General features: G+C 37.5%; 1 long non-coding RNA gene across 1 annotated transcript in view; it reads right to left on the bottom strand.

Moving 5' to 3' along the window:
• The window catches only part of LOC128663059 (uncharacterized), a 228846-nt gene extending 210544 nt beyond the window's left edge, over positions 1 to 18302 (bottom strand). The window contains exon 1 of the long non-coding RNA XR_008402828.1: positions 18249 to 18302. This is a non-coding gene — a long non-coding RNA (uncharacterized LOC128663059). The remainder of the gene's footprint in view (positions 1 to 18248) is intronic.
• Between the last annotated feature and the right edge of the window lie 2625 nt (positions 18303 to 20927).

The raw sequence follows: 20927 nt of genomic DNA, 5'->3' as shown, positions 1-20927 counted from the left end.
AACTCTCTTCATGGACTGTGATGCACTGTGTTACCTTGCCATGTGTCTCCAATGGGGCTATGCTGGCCCTTGGCAACTCTCTTCATGGACTGTGATGCACTGTGTTACCTTGTCATTTGTCTCCAATGGGGCTATGCTGGCCCTTGGCAACTCTCTTCATGGACTGTGATGCACTGTGTTACCTTGTCATGTGTCTCCAATGGGGCTATGCTGGCCCTTGGCAACTCTCTTCATGGACTGTGATGCACTGTGTTACCTTGCCATGTGTCTCCAATGGGGCTATGCTGGCCCTTGGCAACTCTCTTCATGGACTGTGATGCACTGTGTTACCTTGCCATGTGTCTCCAATGGGGCTATGCTGGCCCTTGGCAACTCTCTTCATGGACTGTGATGCACTGTGTTACCTTGTCATGTGTCTCCAATGGGGCTATGCTGGCCCTTGGCAACTCTCTTCATGGACTGTGATGCACTGTGTTACCTTGTCATGTGTCTCCAATGGGGCTATGCTGGCCCTTGGCAACTCTCTTCATGGACTGTGATGCACTGTGTTACCTTGTCATGTGTCTCCAATGGGGCTATGCTGGCCCTTGGCAACTCTCTTCATGGACTGTGATGCACTGTGTTACCTTGTCATGTGTCTCCAATGGGGCTATGCTGGCCCTTGGCAACTCTCTTCATGGACTGTGATGCACTGTGTTACCTTGCCATGTGTCTCCAATGGGGCTATGATGGCCCTTGGAAACTCTCTTCATGGACTGTGATGCACTGTGTTACCTTGTCATATGGCTCATATATTCCTTATTTTTACAAGATTATTTATAAACGTTTTGTATGTTTTCTTACATACTAATAAAATACATTTTATTTCACAAATCTTTGTCCTCATTCTTCCTCTTATTTTTTGAAAGCTCTAGTTTATGCTGTTGATCCTTAAAGGGACCTACCAAATATATTTGTTATAATGAAATCATATATGTAAGACAATAGTAAATGACTTTAAGATTAACATCTCCAATGTAATCTTATTATTTGTGTTTATATTATTTTCTCTTAGCTCTATCATTGCCTGATTATGATTAGCAGAGTAATTTCTTTATATATGTATATATATTTGTATTTGTGTATATATGTATATTGAAATGTTCTGATCCATGTGTGTATTTATAAACTCTGCATGAATTGATGCACCTTTACCAAATGATCTGAGTATTGATACAATGATATAATCCCTGTAAAGTGTTCATTTTATTTAAATAGTATTGACTATGTGTATGCTCTTTTTAAAAACAAAATTATGTCCCTTTAAGTGATGTTGATCACAATTGTTAATGAATGTATTTCCATTTGTAAAGCGTTTTTGTCCTTTTTACAAGAACAAGGACATATAATTTTATTAATAAACAATCTTATTGTAATGTTGACAGAACCTGTATTTCATTTTCAAATCTATATTATTGTCAAAGTGTAACCAAATAAATCTCTGTGTGTAATGCAAATAATGTGGATGATGAATATTGGTTAACTAATATGGTAACTAAATACATCTCCTCCCATTTATGGCTATAGGTAGGCTGACAATAATTAAACTTGAATAAATGACACGTTTAATCAATCCATGTATAACTATTGTTATTCAACAACAATCCAAACATATCTTAAAACATCAATGGCATATGTATTTCTCATGTGTATCTTTTAAATGTTAAAGATATACACCATAGCTATAGTTCAAGGGACAGTCAAGTCCGAAAAGATGATTCTGGATTTGTTGTCATTCCTAGATAGCAATCTACACACATACTAGTTCCTAAAATATAAATACGTTTCTTAGTGATATGCCAAGATGTCACTGAGTCCTTGTATTGTCTGCGGTTTTTCAGCGATCTCGGATGCGCCATGTTGCTTAAGACGTCACCTGCCAGGCTGTCCAATGATTCCTTGTATTGACTGACGTTCTTACGTGATCAGGAATATGCCTTTTATTGGATTGCGTTTTGACGCGATCAAGGATGCGCCTTTTTTTTTGGGCGTTCTTACGTGATCAATAATGTGCCTTTCATTGGATGGCGTTCTTACGTGATCAATAATGTGCCTTTCATTGGATGGCGTTCTTACGTGATCAAGGAAGCGCCATGTTAAGACGGCACATGTAAAGGTAAAAAAACGTCTGATTGGATTGCGTAGTCCCGCAATATTTGTGCACGTTAAAAACGTTTGTGACTGCATGCAATTTTAAAAAGCTTGCAAATATGTATTATTTGCATCATGTTACATTGTTGACCCGTAGCTGATAAAGACCACCACATTCTCTTTTGCTGGATGTCTGGTTGAATCAACGAACGAAAGCAAAATGTTTTCATGCATAGGATATTTATAGGCAAGTGCAAATCTCTACAGTCCATGTTTAATATGTTTGTCAACAATGTTCCTTTTTCTTAAAAATTACTGTTGTGTTTAATGTTGAACATATCTAATTAATAAATATGCGCTATTGTGTTTGAATAAAGTAATCAATATGCATTTATCATATGCTAAATATATGATGCCGACTTCTTCTAAATGTAATTTCGTTGTATATTTTATTAAAGGTTCATTATACACTCACATTATAAATCAAAATCTTGGATTTTGTCTCTAGTTAGATAGTCCATTGTTTAACCAATAGGTTTATTTTGTCTTGTGTTGTAAGAAAATGTAAGTAATTTTCTTACTCCTCGCAAAGCCTCTGAGTTTCATGTGAGTACCATCTCCAGCTTTGTCCAGTTTGTGTAAAGGGTCTTTTCATATGTTAATGATGGTGTATTGTGTTGTTTTACGGTTGTAATGGTGGTTCATCTATTTTTTCAATATAGCTAACCCTATTTTATTTGCAAGTGTTTGAAGCTTTTTAATATTGATATCAGTATATGTTAATCTTGTTGTTTGTAGTAGTGTCTATTACATACAGTTATGTAAAAAATATAGGATACTGTCCCTTGAATGCAAATGTTGTTTTTTGTATCATGTATGAGATCCACATAGTTTAATCTTCAAATATATTTTTGTTAGCATATTTCCCCCCCCCCACACTCCTAAAAGGACTTTAAACCATATTCATTGTTAAAATAAAAATATTTACAATAAAATATTAACACAATAATGTCTCTTAAAGAAAATAGACTTTATTTAACACGTCAATATAAATGTGATTTTAAAATTTATTTTTTGACAAAGTACATGTAGATATACCAACAAGCTTAAAATATGTGTTAGCATATGTAATGTTGTTAAAGGGACAGTTTAGAAAATTTTTATTTTTTAAGATTATTCGAAAAGTCAATTCTGTAATATCAAGGATATAAAATGTTTCTCAACAATTGAACATTTGTCTGTGTTTATTTAAATTTGCTATCTAAACCTATGAGGTTGGTGTGCTCATTTCTTCAATCTTGAAGAGTGCTTGTAATCATTATACAATTTGAGCACTAGAGGGCATTTGGATAGCATTTGTATATGTAAAACCTTGTGCTCATACAGCATATTATTGACCATGTATTGATAATTGATATCTAAAATGTTGTTATGTCAGAACAACAAATAAGTGGTCATTTTTCATAGTCATAGATACAAGGGTAAGCACATAAGTCACACATGTATTTCTCCATGTTTTGTTGTTTCCAACTTTATAATGCGTAATACAGTGTTTTCTTTGTAATCAATAATTTTCTGACTGTCCCTTTAAGCTGTGTTATTGGCATTCAAACAGTAATATGCCATCATGGATAATTGTTATGGTAATTTAGTTAGCGATTCGGGAAACAGTTTGGACATCACATCACAGAAACCAATCAATATCATGAACAAGGATAGGTATGTGATGATGTGGTTTTCACACACTTATAACCCACACTCTGCAAACAATCTTCCTCCATGGACCCGGTCCCATAGAAGTCGATTATATACAGAGTGTGGTCCACAAGTGTATGAAAACCACATCATCACATACCTATCCATTACACATTACATAAAAAAATAATTTGAAGATGGAAAAAAATACTTACTTCCTCTTCCTTCCCCTCTTCCCACGGGGCTGAGGCTCTGGGAGAGGCAACTGCCGACTCTGAAGAGTCCTCCTTGGAGCTGTTGTGGGAGGAGTGGAAGGAAGAGTACTGGGACGACCAAGGTGAGGAGTAGATGGCTGAGGAGGAGAAGATGGATGAGGAGGAGAAGATGGCTGAGGAGGAGGAGGAGTAGATGGCTGAGGAGGAGGAGGAGGAGTAGATGGCTGAGGAGGAGTATGAGATGGGCCGGCAGGAGGAGATGGCCCAGCAGCAAGAGGCCCAGCAACAAGAGGCCCAGCAACAGGAAGTAGACCAGCATGCGCCTCCCGGAAAAAAGTGAACATTTCTTGATGAAGCTGAAACATTCTTGTTTGTCCTTCTTGTATTCTATTCAGTATGCTGATTATTTCATTTTGTCCTTGAATAATTTGATTCTGGCCATCAAGTATTCTGCGTCGTCCTTCTATGTTTTCTATCCGGGAGGTACGCATCTGGTCTATGTACTCCAGTAGAACCCGCACCTCCGCTATTTCCTCTTGTTGTGCCTGTTGAACCCGTGCACGGCGGGGTGCCCGTGCACGGCGGAGTGCGGGTCTTTGAGGGACCTCGGGTTCCGCGGGTTCCGCGGGTTCAGCGGGATCCTCCTGTGCTTCCGGGGCCTCTTCATCATCTCCCGTGCGCTGTTCCTCACGGGGGGCCTCTTCCCTCCGAAGTGGGAATTCCTCACCACCACTCTCATCCCGGGGAGATGCAGGAGGCTGTGCTGCCTCGTCCCCAGACTCTGTATATAAAAAAAAAAAAAAAAAAAAATATATATATATTAGCATATTTGCAAATAAAGGTTTAAATGACTTAGCTTACGATACAATTACAAATGCAGAATCATTAATCCACTTTGAAATCTAACAAACAATCAATACGATTTCCGCTTTTTCTAAACCGTGTTTGTGATATCTGTGGTCAATGTGAATGTTTTAGCGTTTGTTTTCAGTCTGTTTAAATGCACACCTAACCTATAGCCTAGATACTGATGTAACCGCAAAGTAATAGAATGCGTGTAAACAGCGTAATAGCATTAATCTGATCCTTAACACATGAAACCCAATGTTTTATCTTTCATGATTTAGAAGCATACATTTAGTATCAACTTTCGAATGTACTTTTCTTATCTAATTAGCTTCATTCTCTGGATATTCTTTGCTGAAAAGCATATATAAATATGCTTCTAAGATGCTGATTGTTAGGTGAATATAGCTGCCTCCTGTGATTGTTTCACCGTGTGCATGGCTATTTCTTCATTAAAATATATCTCAAGAATGAATCTAATTAGGTAATTTAAGTACATTTGAATGTTTTGTCAAATTGTATTCGCTACCTCAATCATGACAGTAAATGTTTGCGTATAGTGTCCATTGAAATACATTCGTATGTGAAATTATTGTTCAATGAGCTTACCGTCAGATGAGAGTGGCAGGTTCCCGGTATCGATTCCTCCGATACCGACTACTTCCACCTCGGAGATGCTGGGCCGCAACATTTCCTCCCATCGGCAGTACTCCATTTCAAGGGCAGGGCCGCCACCGGTCCCTGCGGCATGTCGGGCCTCCAGGCTTAACTTTTTTTTAAGTTCAAGTTTACAGTCCCGGTACCGATGTTTGATAGAATCCATATCCCGGTTCAGGCCACCCACTGCATTGACTGCATTCCTAATCTCGTTCCAGAGCCTCCTCTTCTCAGTCGGGGTGGTCTTTTGGTGCTGCAGCATCCTATGCCTGGCCATATAGGCCTCTACGAGGGCCTCCTTCTCCTCCATCGTAAACCTCGCCTCCCTAGTCACCTTGGCCTTCCCCTGTGACGATGCCCTCTGTTTCCCGGACTGTGAAGCCCTACTCTGACCGCCACTGGGCCCAGCCACTTGGTCATCTTGAACCAAGTGGCTGGGTCCACCCACCGCTTCCACCCCCGCTTCCTGCCCCCCTTCCTGCCCCCCTTCCTGCCCTGTTCCTCTCCCCCTCCCTCTACTCCCCCCTCTACCTGTCCCCTGCCTGGCCTCCATCTCCTCCCTAAACTAAACCCCAAATAATCAAACAAAAAGTGAGTGTGATGAAATGAAAGGGGGTCAAAATAAAGAACTAAAAAGACAAAAAAGGTGCTTAAAGTGTGAGGGATGTAAAAAAACAAAGAGGGTAAGGAGTATTTAAATAAACGAAAAGAATAAGACTAAAAGGAGGATATGTAAACTAAATGTAACTAGGGGATGGGTATGGGATGGGTATGGGGTATGGGATCAGAGTAAATGGGATGAAAGGGAATGGGACTACAAGGAATGGGGTATGGAGTGTAGTATGAGGGGGTAGGGGGTATGGAGTGTATGTAGTGTTATTGATAAGTGTATGTATGTATTGAATGTGTTTGCGTGTAAATGTGTTAAGTGTACAGATAAATCACTCGCTCGCTAACTCACACTACTTCTAATTCTCACTAACAAACACTCCCACTAACGCTCACTAACTACCACTAACTGACGCTCCCACTAACAACTCTCACTAATAACTCCCACTAACTCACTCACGCTCCCACTAACAGACTCTCTCCCACTCCCACTAACTCCCACTAACTCACTCACTCTCTCACGCTAACACTACCAACTGACTCTCTCACGCTAACACTACCAACTGACTCTCTCACGCTAACACTAACTCACTCTCAAAAATTCGCTAACTCTCTATTCTTAAACCTCCAATCTCCAAAGACCCACCAGCAACACAGTCAAAGAAGCCATGCTTGTGTGGTGCTTATATACCCTGTGTAAATGTTTAATGATGTCCCAATTTCCATTGTAATTAGTGTTCAGGTGTGCTTTATTAGCAATTAATATTATTGCAATGTGTATTAGGTGTGTGAATTTGCGCATGCTCATTTCGAGTTGGTATTTGTGGAATGTGTAGAATGCGATGATGTCATAGTGTTCGTTTTAGCTTTCATTGTCCAAAAGTATTCTTATTAAATGTGAATTTGCGATGGTGTGTTCTTCGTGAAGTGTTGTATATGTATGTTTTTCATAATATATAATGATATTGAATGCGATTTTGTTTGTAGTGTATGTATCTCTTTTTTAATCCTTGTTGTTATTGTGCGATTTTCCGCATCTTAAAGTATATGCGTATTCCCCGTATAAATAGTATTAAAACTTCCCCCGCTTGTGAATGTGTAATGCTTGTGTGCTTTGTTGATTGATTGTTGTTGTGACATTTGCGGCGTGTTATTGTTGTGCATGATGTGGTATGCGTCATATGACCGAGCTGTGCGTATTCTCGCGAGATCGAGTGTTAGATTAAAAAAGGCAATTTTTTTGCTTTCCCATTGATCTCTATGGGAGACTGTCTAACGCGGGCAGGATTACGCGTGTGACATACACGCGTTAGGAGCATCGTTAGATGGTCTTATCTTAACTCTAAATATCGGAGTCAAACATTGACGTGCGTTAGACATAAACACGCGTGGCGTTAACAGCCCATCTACCGCCGAACTCTAAATCTAGGCCTAATAGAGTTAACATCCATAACAAGATTACTAAACAGAACTTAGATTGCTGAAAATCCCTTTGCAACTAAACCAAAATAGCCCCCTATCCTTCTCTGATCCATTCTATTCCAGGATTATTAAGGGGACTCCCATGTCTCACATTGGAGAACATGGGGCCTTACAAATGTATCCAAACTGTACTTACAGAATGCACTAAAACCCGCGGACATTCCTAATGTAGATTATGATCTGCCCCCATCTTGGTTTCATTTCGAATGACTCAGACTCCATACATTTCTGACTAGTTGGGAATTCCCAAAATCAGAACTTATACAACAGAGCACGTGTCAGCAGAGGTGGTTGGCAGGTTCCAATCTGATTAAACCCCTCAATTACCACTATAACTTCATCATGAAAGATGTAGTTGCAGGAGATGCTTGGTCACTGAAAGCCTGGGAACAAGGCCTAAAAACCAAAATCTCTGACAAAATATGGGCACAAGCCTTTTCAATCACAAAAAAAAAACACTCCACTGCGCTAACTCTATAGAGCTTTATGTCAAGGTCACATTATGGTGGCACTATACCCCCCTACAACTTGAACAGATGTCCACCTCCCCACTCATCGATATGCTGGAGAGAGTGTGGACACGTAGGTTCGGATATTTGGTGGTCATGCCCTAAAGTAGCGGCGTTGTGGGACGAGGTATTCCAACTGTGCAATTCTGTGGGGATCCCGATCCGGAAGGATCCTAAACTGGCCCTTGTTAACATTTTTCCACCGAACATTCCTAAAACTCTGAGACACCTAGCCACTTTCATATATGCACCTACTAAAATTTAAATTGCTAGAACCTGGAAACAGACACCCCCCTTTCAGTAGTGTTTTGACAACAGTTGACTCATTTGCCACAATGAAAAGAGGGTTTTACCAAAAAATAGACAAACTAGACTTGTACTGGAGAATTTGGGACATATGGTTTCTTAGGCCAGAGATCAAGGTAAGGTTTAAAACCCATAGTACTGCACTAGAATTACCTAAGATGCTCTTCCTAGGACCCGCTACCGTATGGGCCTATTTCTCCCCCCCCCCCTTTTTTTCTTCTTTCTCTCTCTCTTCTCTCCTCCCCACTGCCCCTCTCCCCTCTTCTTCTGTCCTCCCTCCTCTATCTGGGTGTAGTGGAGGACATAATCACCTAGTGTAAGATTGTAAATGTTACAATGATCAATGTTCTCTTCTCACACCATTGTTGCCAGAGACTCTAACTATGACTAATCTGGTAGTTGGACAGCAAACTAGATGTATTAGGTAACGAGGAGATACTTATAATACATATATATGCTTGATTGCACTCTTTATTATAATGCCTAGAGATGTTTACTAAAGGTCCTATAGTTGAGGGGGGGGGGCTAGATGTCCTTGTTATTGATGATTATTTTGACTATTTATACATACGTAACATGCTTTATGTATGTAACATGTTTCTTGTTACCTCAATAAAAATCTTAAAAAAAAAAAAAAAAGGGGAGACTACAGGGACTAAGTAAAGGCATTTTTAACGTTTCCTCTCATACTCTTTCGAATGACAAAATTAGAGTGCTAGGTAAGGGTTTGTCTTTCAGTCCCTCCAATAAACATAATATGTTCAATATTTTTGCAGATCTTCATAGATTTACTCAAAAGTTATCATTACAAAAATACTTTGCTGAGAAGAAATTGAAAGATGATGCTATACTGCCCATCTTAACAGATAACATGGATACTAGATTACGTGGTAATAACATTACAGTGCATGAACCTGTTACCCTCATGGACAAATTATGTGATGGTTTCATTCAAACACATTTTAAGAACAAATCCAATTTTGGTCTGAGACAAAGCAATAATGCACATATCGAATTTTTTAAAGATTTGGTGAGTGAGGATTTCAATTTGATCCCAAAAAATCGAATAGAGAAATCATATCTATACCCTAATGAAAAAAGAGCTCTGAAATCTCTAAAAAATGATACCAGCTTAGTGATTAGACAGGCTGACAAGGGCGGAGGGATCGTCCTACAGAATTTAGATGATTATCTTAGAGAGGCCTGGAGGATTCTGCAGGATGATTCCTATTATATACGTCTAGATGGTGATCCAACCAGCCAATTTTTAGCTACTCTTAATGGGATTATCGACTTTGCATACGGAGAAGGCATGGTATAAAAAAAAAGAAAGAGAATATTTAGTTCCTAAAGAACTGAACCATGCCTTCTATTATCACCTTCCCAAAGTCCATAAAGACCCTATCTGCCCCCCTGTTCATCCCATCATAGCTGGCATAGGTAGTTTAACTGACAATGTCTCCTCCTATTTCGATTTTTTTCTTACAAAAATATGTATGGGTTTAGATTCTTATATTAGGGACTCTTCTGACCTTATTAACATATTAAAAACACTTCAAATTCCTCCTGAACACTTATGGATAACTTGCGATGTTCAGGCCCTATACTCTAATATTCCCCATGATATGGGGGTATTGGCAGTATCTAGATATTTAGAGAAAGATTGGTATATACCTGAGGTCCAAAAGCAATTCATTCTACAATTGATATATTTCATCCAGAGACACAATTATTTTGTCTATCAGGATTAATTTTACCTCCAGATAAAGGAGACTGCCATGGGTACCAGGTTCACCCCCAGTTATGCTAACCTGTTCATGGGGGCAATTAAAACAGGAATATATTTATGACTCCTCTTTCAGTGCAAGCCTGGTATTCTATGGCAGATATATAGATGATATGATCTTTGTCTGGAGGGGTAATGAAGAACCAGCTACCTCTTTTGTAAGTCATCTTAATAGGAATAACAGAGGATTCATATTTACTAGCTGTGTTCACCAAAATTCAATAGTTTTTCTTGATCTTGATTTAAGAATCAATCAGGATAGGAATGTCATTAGTACCATTGATGTCAAGACTGTTGATTGCTATGGTTACCAAGACTTTGCAAGCAACCACTACTACCTTTGATAGAAAAACGTCCCATATAGGCAATTTAAAAGAGTACAGAGGTATTGTAGTACTATACAAGATTATGAAGCACAGAGTCTAGTCTTGAAAAAAAGATTTCAGGAAAAAGGTTATCCAACTAAAATAATTGAATATTGGTATACAAGAGCAAAGAATGACAATAGGGCGGATTACTTTACTTTATGAACAACCCATATAATAAAACTATGTTAATAACACAATATAATTGTAATCACAATAAAAATTAGAGAAATAATAAACAAACATTAGAAGATCCTCAAAAAACACCCCATTTTGGGAAATTTGATAGATGAAAAGCCAGTGTTGGTCTTTAAAAAGGCACCAAACTTAAAAACCATTCTAGTACCTAGCAAAGTGGTTAACATACTAAGACTATTAATACTACTGGCACAGTTAATTGCCATAGGCCTAGAAAGGAGGTTGTCAGATGTGGGGCTAGGAGGTATAAAATGTGTGCACACATTGAACATGGCAAATCTGTATTTCGATTGTCTGTTACTAAGAGGATCTATCCCATAGCTGGTAACATATCTTGTGTGCCCAGCTATGTGATATATCTTCTATCCTGCATTTGTGGCATTCAGTACGTTGGCCATACCTGTAGATGCCTGAGCCACAGATGGTCAGAGCACTATGAAATATGAAAAATTATTTCAAATTGCATTGTGTCTCTAGACATTGTAATCTGAAGCATCAAGGTAACCTGGAGTGCTTTACTATTTTGCCTATTGAGTTTATTGAAAAATCACATTTGTATAATAGATTCTATAGGCTGAGACTGAGAGAGACCTACTGGATCCACAAATTTAGAACCTTGTATCCTTCGGGTCTCAATATGAATGTGGATCTGACGGCTTTCCATTGACTCAGCATATATTATCTAGATTTCTATATAAAGTAAATCACCAGAATTATGCAATGGTCCCCCTGATTGATATATATTTTTTTTTATTCTTTTTAAATATATGTTTCTCTGATACATAGCACTGCTTTGTTTTCACTATGAAATGATGGGGATTTGTTTATATACATGTTTTATTAAGTTTATATACTGTCATCTTTGTTTAAACATTTGACAATTGAGCAATGTTAATATTGTATGCTGCCACCCCATTAAGGGTCAACACTATTTCACATTATATTATATGTTACTTTGTATGTATTATTTAACATACACATGAAACAGTATAATAATTCATTGTCTTAGTGTTGATTTCATCACTGTATTATTTTATTTTATTTCAATATATATTAGCAATTAATTGATTGATTTTTAGTTTTATTTATTATTTTTCATAAACAGTGGAAGCATTTCGTTATTATCATTTTTTGGAATTTATGTCACGATTGATATAGTGCGATTCAAGATTACATATATGTAACCATCTGTACTCTCATGTCAGTACTTTTATATTGTTTTGACCTGTAGGACTTGTAGCATTGCGATGCATGTTTACCATTTGCATCTAGTAAATGCCATGATTTATTACAGTCTAGGTATTTGTCATTGGTGGGTGTAGTTCGGGCATTACAAGTCATGATCATATCTAATATATGGGTATTATTATTTTGCATCTACTTTCTATGAGTATGTTATTAATCTGCTTTGTTACCTTTTTATTTATTATCTATATGTCTACACACAGCATACATATATAAACACACAGATCAGGACAGTTAAAATTACATTGATTTGACATCAATCTCTTCTGGACAGAAAGCTCATCAGAAATATATTATTGTGAAAACAAAGTGCCTAATATTATGTGTCTGGGCCAGCTTGCAAAGAATGCAAAGTATCTGAGACTAAGTATACTGTGGTGTTACTGACCCCTTATTTATAACAGTGAATGCTAAGTGCCTGCACAACAAAACTGCAGATAGGGTCATCTAATTTATTATCATATACACACACTCACATTGACACTGCTTTCAACTCCAAGTTCTCCAACAATCAACAATGTATTCCGTAACTTCAAAAGAGCTATACATGAATGGGTCACTGGGTGTAACAGCAGGGCAGCTGATGAAAGTAGCATAGGAGCGGAAACTAGAGAGGCAGTTTAAGCAAACGCAGGCAGTAAGAACAGGAACAGAGAAGATAGAATGAAGGATTCAGGGCCCGGTGTTTATCTGTTCTGTATTACACTAACCAGTGACAACTCTTTGCCTCTCTCCCACCCCCACTCGCCTCTGCTCAGACTCTTTGCCTCCTCCTGACTCCAGGCTCCTTCTCACACTTGCTGCCTAAAGACACAATACACATGTCTGCAGTACTGAGTCTGACTCTGCATTGATGAGCCGACACATAGAGATCACACCGGCCCCAGCTCTCCTCCATGACCATCCACACACACGTGAGAGTGCCCCCTGCCTGGCCCCCACCCCCAGAAAGTTCCCGCTGCCCACAAAATCCAGAATCCAGCAAGCCCAATAAAAATAATACATTTTAATTAAAAAAAAAATCCTAATTCTTCTGCCGCATAATGCATGCCTGCAGTGGCCCCTCTAAGATGCAGGGCCCTCGGGCAAGGGCCGATTTGCCTGATTTGTCAGTCCGCCCCTGATATTAGCCCATAGCATACAAATCATATTAAAAGTTGTAAGAGGCGGAACCTTCAGAGAGGGGTGTGTGTATCGATGCCCTTTTGTGATTGGATAGAGGAGGGTATTTAAAGAGTGTGTTATTTTTAAAGATCAGAGCCTGATGAAACGGCCCATGTAGCCGAGAAACGCATTGCTGTTTTTATATTTTAATAAAATTATTATCAATCACGCTAATTTTCTAATATTTGATCTGGGTGATTTCCCGGACCCCGAGCTGTGCCCTCACTATACGCTGGAATTGAATCACTGTACCGGATACCTCTGCTAATTTATCTAGCGAGATCCAAAGTGATTCGTTGACGCTTCCCCACGTGACTGATCGAGTGTTTCTGGGAGTGAGTCTGTCGAGCGACTGTGAGGTCTCGGCCTGTTGTTTATAGCACTGTGTGTGCTTTCGAAATCTGTGAGTTTCCATTTGTCTGTCCATATATGTGCATGGGATTAACGTTATTACACCATTAGGCACCTCTCTCTTGTTTTTCCAGGACTTTTTCATTACCATTCACCATCTTTGGGAGTGCTGCCTCATTACTTTGCGATTCACTGTGGGTAGGGTCTGCCTATTGGAGGACTACACTTTGGACTCTCTTACACTTTGAATTGCTATATTTCATATTTTAACTTATTGTTATCTGTGCGCACTTCATATAGGTATATTTACCTTACTGTATTATTAAAAGAAAACGTGATGTTACACAGTGGTAAACAGTCGACTATCACAAATTTTTTGGAATGTGTTGCAGTCATCATATTTGAAATGAGTGTATATTTTCAAAAATACATTAAATTCACAAAGTAAAATATAAAATAATGTGTTTTTAAAAAAGTACAGGGTGAAATGAATTTTCAAATTACTCTTTTTGTTTGTTTTTTTGCATTTTCCATACTGTCTAAACGTTTTCGGAATTGGGGTTGTATATGTATTTATATTTATAGATATATACAGATATATAAAGGAATATCTATTTAAAAAAAAAAAAGAACATATTCTCCTATGTGAAGAACATTGGAATGTAAAATATATTTACAGTAAATACATAGTTAAACACTTTATTAAATATGAATATTGCATAATTTTACTTTAACAAGTTTTCAGCTACTTCACTGTCCTTTTGATGCCTAAGACCACATTTTATTAAAATAATTTTTATTAGACAGTGTTATTATGAGTGTACCTGTACTTTAAATCAAGTTTTGATACGCAGGTTACTTCTGACACGCACAAAGAGCCGTGATAAACCCCTTATCAATCGCGTACAACAGTTAATGCACCATTCGTAATCTAGCTAATCTTTTTTTTATCAGTTTTACAGATGGAAAAGGCAAATTAAATCTATTGGCCATCAGCGAGTTTTCAATAAAAAACTTCCCAAAAATGTGTTTTTTTGTTGTTAAGTTCTTGTTATTGTGATCAAAACTACTGGGAAACAACCTAAAACTGATAAATATAATATTCATCTGTCAGCTCTAGATATTGCATTATTGTTGATAAGTTAACAGCAATGCGAACTCGAGCTCACGCTAGGAAGAATTGCACTCATGACAGTGCACTTCCATAGGCTCCAATGGGAGCCTCGATCTGATGCTGTCAGAGACAGCATCAGAACCTAAGCACAGCTAAGGGGGTAAGTCAAGCAGCTATTGCAGCATTTGTAAATATATATGTATATGCTGATATACATTTATATTTATGTGTTAATATGTGTATATACACATATTAGCACATAAATATATATGTATATAAGCATATAATCCACAGCAAAGAAAAGGATATAACCAAACCAGCTCCGTCCACAGTAGAGATAGAGTGTGTAATAACAATGGTGGGGAAATGGAGCGCATACATGTACATTCAAAGGTATCAAAAGTTCCCATATAATGTGCCAAGGATTTTAAGCGCAACCTGCATACAGCAAAAGAAAGTCACAAAAACTCAGGACGATAACTCAACACCCTTAGTAATTGGACTTCTATGCACGACAGGACTGAGCACTTCAATGGCTGACAGTAACTTCCAGTATGCGCTCCTGCAATCCCTTAGCCCGGGCTCCGTGTTGCATCCGGGTTACACGTGACACACACTCCTCCGGTTGTTGCCCAATAGTGTTGCTCTTGAGAAACGTCACATCCAACAGCTGATCCAGAATGAAAATCTCGAAGGTGCCTTGCTCGACAGGAAAAGAGGTAGACTTCTCAAAGAAAAAGCAAAACCTGGCACATCTTCATAAAAGTTAAAAAGTCATTTTATTGAAGTCATACACAAAGGGCTAGATTACAAGTGGACTGCTAAAAACGTTAAATAACCAGCCATTACAAGTGTCTAGTTATTGCTACCAAGAGCTTGCGGTAGCAATTAGCGCTCAGAAAATTAACCAGAGATCGGATCTCTGGTTAATTTTATAAAAATGCCCCAAATGCCCACAAAATAGATGGCATTATAATTTTTTTAGAATTTTGCTTAAATAAAAAAGAAACTCACTAGGTAGTTTTGGGGTTTTGAAGTTGGTGGGAGTGGTGTGCTCCCAGTAAATATAAATATGTATATGCTTATATATCTCAAAGAAAAAGCAAAATCTGGCACATCTTCATAAAAGTTAAAAAGTCCGTTTATTGAAGTCACTTTAAAATTAACAAGCGGTATGCAAAGCCAAAGAAATACGCCTTACATGTTTCGGCTGTTAAGCCTTACTCATAAGCGTAATTCATTCTAAGACACCATTAAAATAAATAGGGCATGTCTCTCACTCATAGGTTAATTCTTAACATGCGACTAACCATACCTATTACCTGAATTAAGGTGGAATGTGGGGATAGAAGAAGAAGTTACTTAAGATAGTAACACTTCGGCTTAAGACAAAATCAATATATGTTACACAGGCAAAAAATGATATTAGCTCAAAACTACCCAGATTAAGTACAAGAAATTATTATTCTAATATGAAATGATATAGAATTAGGTAGAAAAATATTTAATTAACGCACATACAGAGAGTATAAGTGCTGAAAATTCAGTGACTGTGCCTTGACTGAACATGTTCTCATTGGTTTTAGTATTGGAAAATTCAGTATGCAGTACATAATAAGTTGGACTATTATTCCCAAAAATTAATCAAATCAAATGATGAATTAAAACCTTTTGGTATGCGTGTATCCAAAGTGAAAATCCAGAAGGCTTCACGTTTAAAAAGTAATTTACTCATAACACCCCCTCGTCTAGGAAGTTTAACTAGTTTGATAAACATCCATCTTAGTGTTTTATTGACACTGTTGTGTTCCAATATAAAATGGTTAGCCAACTCAGAACAACCATCCTGTCTTTTGATGTTAGAAAGGTGTTGTCTGATTCTCTCTCTGACCTCCCGTGTTGTGCAACCTATGTACTGTTTATTATTGCAGGTACACCAAATCATGTACACTACATTTTTTGATTTGCAATTGACACAGGTGTCGAGTTCATACCTTTTACCATTAACATTCGACTCAAAAGTTTTAGACATACTTCCAAAGCCACAAGGGATGCAGTGGCTGTAGCCACACTTATGCATCCCTTTAACCTGAAGCCGAGAGCTGGTAGGCCTATCACTCTTAAGTTCACTCGGTGAAAGTAAGTTTCCTAAGGTAACTCTCTTACGATAAGAGAAGTTACAACCTTGTTTGTAATTTATCATCAGCCAAGAGCATTGGAAAATGTCTTCTAACTACATTTCATATTTGATGGTATTCAGACGAGAATTGAGTATCAAAAGTTACTCTATCAGGAGAATACTTAGATTGAATATTTCTCACACGATCTTTCCGAAGAGAATCACGACTGATACCATCAACCTCTGTCTTTGCTTTTTGGATTGTGTGGTTTTTGTAACCCCTATCTAAGAATCTCCTAGTAAGGTCTTTACTTTGTGTTTCAAAATCCATTTGATTACTGCAGTTGTGTTTGGCTCTAATTAATTACCCTTTGATGATAGAATAGGGGACCTGTTTGGGGTGATGACTTTTTCCATGAAGGATGGTGTTACCTGATATGGGTTTTCTATATATTGGGGTCTCAACTTTGTTGTTAGTATAATTAGATATTAGAGTGATGTCAAGAAAGTTAATTTTCTCATCATTATACTCATGGGTAAACTTGAGACTACAAGGATTATCATTAAGATAAATCATAAAATCTCCAATTTGGCGATTGTCACCAGACCAGACCAAAAGAAGGTCATCTATATAGCAACAATAAGTACGAATATCTGAGATCAAAGGATTTTTGTCACCATAAACAAAGAGGGACTCCCACCAACCCACGGTCAAGTTTGCATAAGAAGGAGCAAACTTTGCCCCCATGGCGGTCCCACGGATTTGGAGGTAATAGTTATCTTGGAAAGTAAAATAGTTATGGGTCAGAAGGAAATTTGTTACTTCAATCAGATAACTTACAAAGGTGGGAGTATAGTCTGTGCAATTAGTTAGATAGTATTCAATCGCTCATAAGCCCACTTGGTGTGGGATTGAAGAATACAGTGAGACTACGTCCACTGTCAACCAACAGTCATTTTGATTCCACTGAAATTGATTACCTTTGTAATACCTGTTTTGTGTCTCTTAAATGGCTTGGAAGTTTTAAAACTAACAGTTGGAATATGCTATCTATCAGTTCAGACAGTTTTTCACAAAGTGAAGTTGCTTTTGGACAGAGGTCTAGCGGCCGGTCATTTAGATCAAGACACATTCAATTTTCTGTATGTTCAACAACCTATTACACCTATTTTTCACGTTCTTCCGAAGGTGCATAAATCTTTGGAGGACGTTAAGGGTCGCCCCATAGTCTCCGGTATAGGTTCACTTTGTGAAAAACTGTCTGAATGGATAGATAGCATACTCCAACCGTTAGTTATAGCAAATACTTCACACACATTCACTCATAACATATTTACAATCACATTCACACTGAGCTGTATTTCTAGTTCCAAGTGAGTTTACAGCTTTAATACAGTGCAAGGCATAAGTGGTTGGTAAAAAGATGCGTTGCAAACAAGAATATATGACAAATTACCTTATCCGTTGATGGTATTCTGAGCAGACTGAATACAGAGTTAACAGCCAAAAGTTTACCTGAGAGCTGTGAAAGCAGCTACCTTAAGCTGCAGGGAGAGATAGAGTGAATGTGTGACTCACTTCCGGTTTCGGGTTACAGCATCAGAGGAGCTGAAGCAATGTTGAAAAACAGTATTCTGATGTGATCCGGAGCTTAGGCAAAAAGGGATAAGCAAAGTAAAAGTAAGTCTTCTTATAATTATTCAGAACCAGGTCTAAATAATGTAGTAACAGGTAATATCTTCAGTTAAAGCCTTTGACAGCAAAATGAACTTGACCTGAGTAAATAGACACAGCGTTCAGCTGCAGAGCTGAAAAGCATCAATAATCAGGCAAGGAAGTGATGTCAGAGGATGCCTTTTAAAGGATCAGAGGTAAGAAGGGATATACCTTAAAGGTATATCACATCTGGTGACAATCGACGAATTGGAGATTTTATGATTTATCTTAATGATAATCCTTGTGGTCTCAAGTTTACCCATGAGTATAATGATGAGAAAATTAACTTTCTTGACATCACTCTAATATCTAATTATACTAACAACAAAGTTGAGACCACAATATATAGAAAACCCATATCAGGCAACACCATCCTTCAAGGAAAAAGTCATCACCCCAAACAGGTCCCCTATTCTATCATCAAAGGGCAATTAATTAGAGCCAAACGCAACTGCAGTAATCAAATGGATTTTGAAACACAAAGTAAAGACCTTACTAGGAGATTCTTAGATAGGGGTTACAAAAACCACACGATCCAAAAGCAAAGACAGAGCTTGATGGTATCAGTCGTGATTCTCTTCTGAAAGATCATGTGAGAAATAATCAATCTAAGTATTCTCCTGATAGAGTAACTTTTGTTACTCAATTCTCGTCTGAATACCATCAAATCTGTAATGTAGTTAGAAGACATTTTCCAATGCTCTTGGCTGATGATAAATTACAAGATGTGGTCAAACAAGGTTGTAACTTCTCTTATCGTAAGGGGGTTACCCTAGGAAACTTACTTTCACCAAGTGAACTTAAGAGTGATAGGCCTACCAGCTCTTGGCTTCAGGTTAAAGGGATGCATAAGTGTGGCTACAGCCACTGCATCCCTTGTAGCTTTGGAAGTATGTCTAAAACTTTTGAGTCGAATGTTAATGGTAAAAGGTATGAACTCGAGACCTGTGTCAATTGCAGATCAAAATATGTAGTGTACATGATTTGGTGTACCTGCAATAATAAACAGTACATAGGTTGCACAACACGGGAGGTCAGAGAGAGAATCAGACAACACCTTTCTGACATCAAAAGACAGGATGGTTGTTCTGAGTTGGCTAACCATTTTATATTGGAACACAACAGTGTAAATAAAACACTAATGTGGATGGTTATCGAACTAGTTAAACTTCCTAGACGAGGGGGTGATATGAGTAAATTACTTTTTTAAACATGAAGCCTTCTGGATTTTCACTTTGGATACACGCATACCAAAAGGTTTTAATTCATCATTTGATTTGATTAATTTTTGAGAATAATAGTCCAACTTATTATGTACTGCATACTGAATTTTCCAATACTAAAACCAATGAGAACATGTTCAGTCAAGCCACAGTCACTGAATTTCCAGCACTTATACTCTCTGTATGTGCGTTAATTAAATATTTTTCTACCTTATTCTATATCATTTCATATTTGAATAATAAATTCTTGTACTTAATCTGGGTAGTTTTCAGCTAATATTTTGAAAAAACATCATTTTTTGCCTGTGTAACATATATTGATTTTGTCTTAAGCCTAAGTGTTACTATCTTAAGTAACTTCTTCTATCCCCACATTCCACCTTAATTCAGGTAATAGGTATGGTTAGTCACATGTTAAGAATTAACATATGAGTGAGAGGCATGCCCTATTTATTTTAATGGTGTCTTAGAATGAATTACGCTTATGAGTAAGGCTTAACAGCCGAAACATGTAAGGCGTATTTCTTTGGCTTTGCATACCGCTTGTTAATTTTAAAGTGACTTCAATAAACGGACTTTTTAACTTTTATGAAGATGTGCCAGATTTTGCTTTTTCTTTGAGATATATAAGCATATACATATTTATATTTACTGGGAGCACACCACTCCCACCAACTTCAAAACCCCAAAACTACCTAGTGAGTTTCTTTTTTATTTAAGCAAAATTCTAAAAAAATTATAATGCCATCTATTTTGTGGGCATTTGGGGCATTTTTATAAAATTAACCAGAGATCCGATCTCTGGTTAATTTTCTGAGCGCTAATTGCTACCGCAAGCTCTTGGTAGCAATAACTAGACACTTGTAATGGCTGGTTATTTAACGTTTTTAGCAGTCCACTTGTAATCTAGCCCTTTGTGTATGGCAATGCAACAAAAATGCTTGATGAATATGAATGATATAAGGCATTTAATGGATTGAATACCAAGGCTGTTAATCCCTATTAACAAAATTACACTTTGAAATGCTATTCAATATGCAGATTTAAAAAAATAAATAAAAATATGTGCTCCTTTAACAATTTGTTTTGAAAGTTAACCTTCCTTATTTATACACATCACCGATAAAACCTAATTTTCTCATGCAAAATATAAAAAAATCAGCAATTTTGTTAATAATTATATGTTTTTCTTCAAT

Source organism: Bombina bombina, chromosome 6 (genome assembly GCF_027579735.1).
Source record: "Bombina bombina isolate aBomBom1 chromosome 6, aBomBom1.pri, whole genome shotgun sequence".
Lineage (NCBI taxonomy): Eukaryota > Metazoa > Chordata > Amphibia > Anura > Bombinatoridae > Bombina > Bombina bombina.
This window is presented reverse-complemented; position numbering and strand designations above follow the sequence as displayed.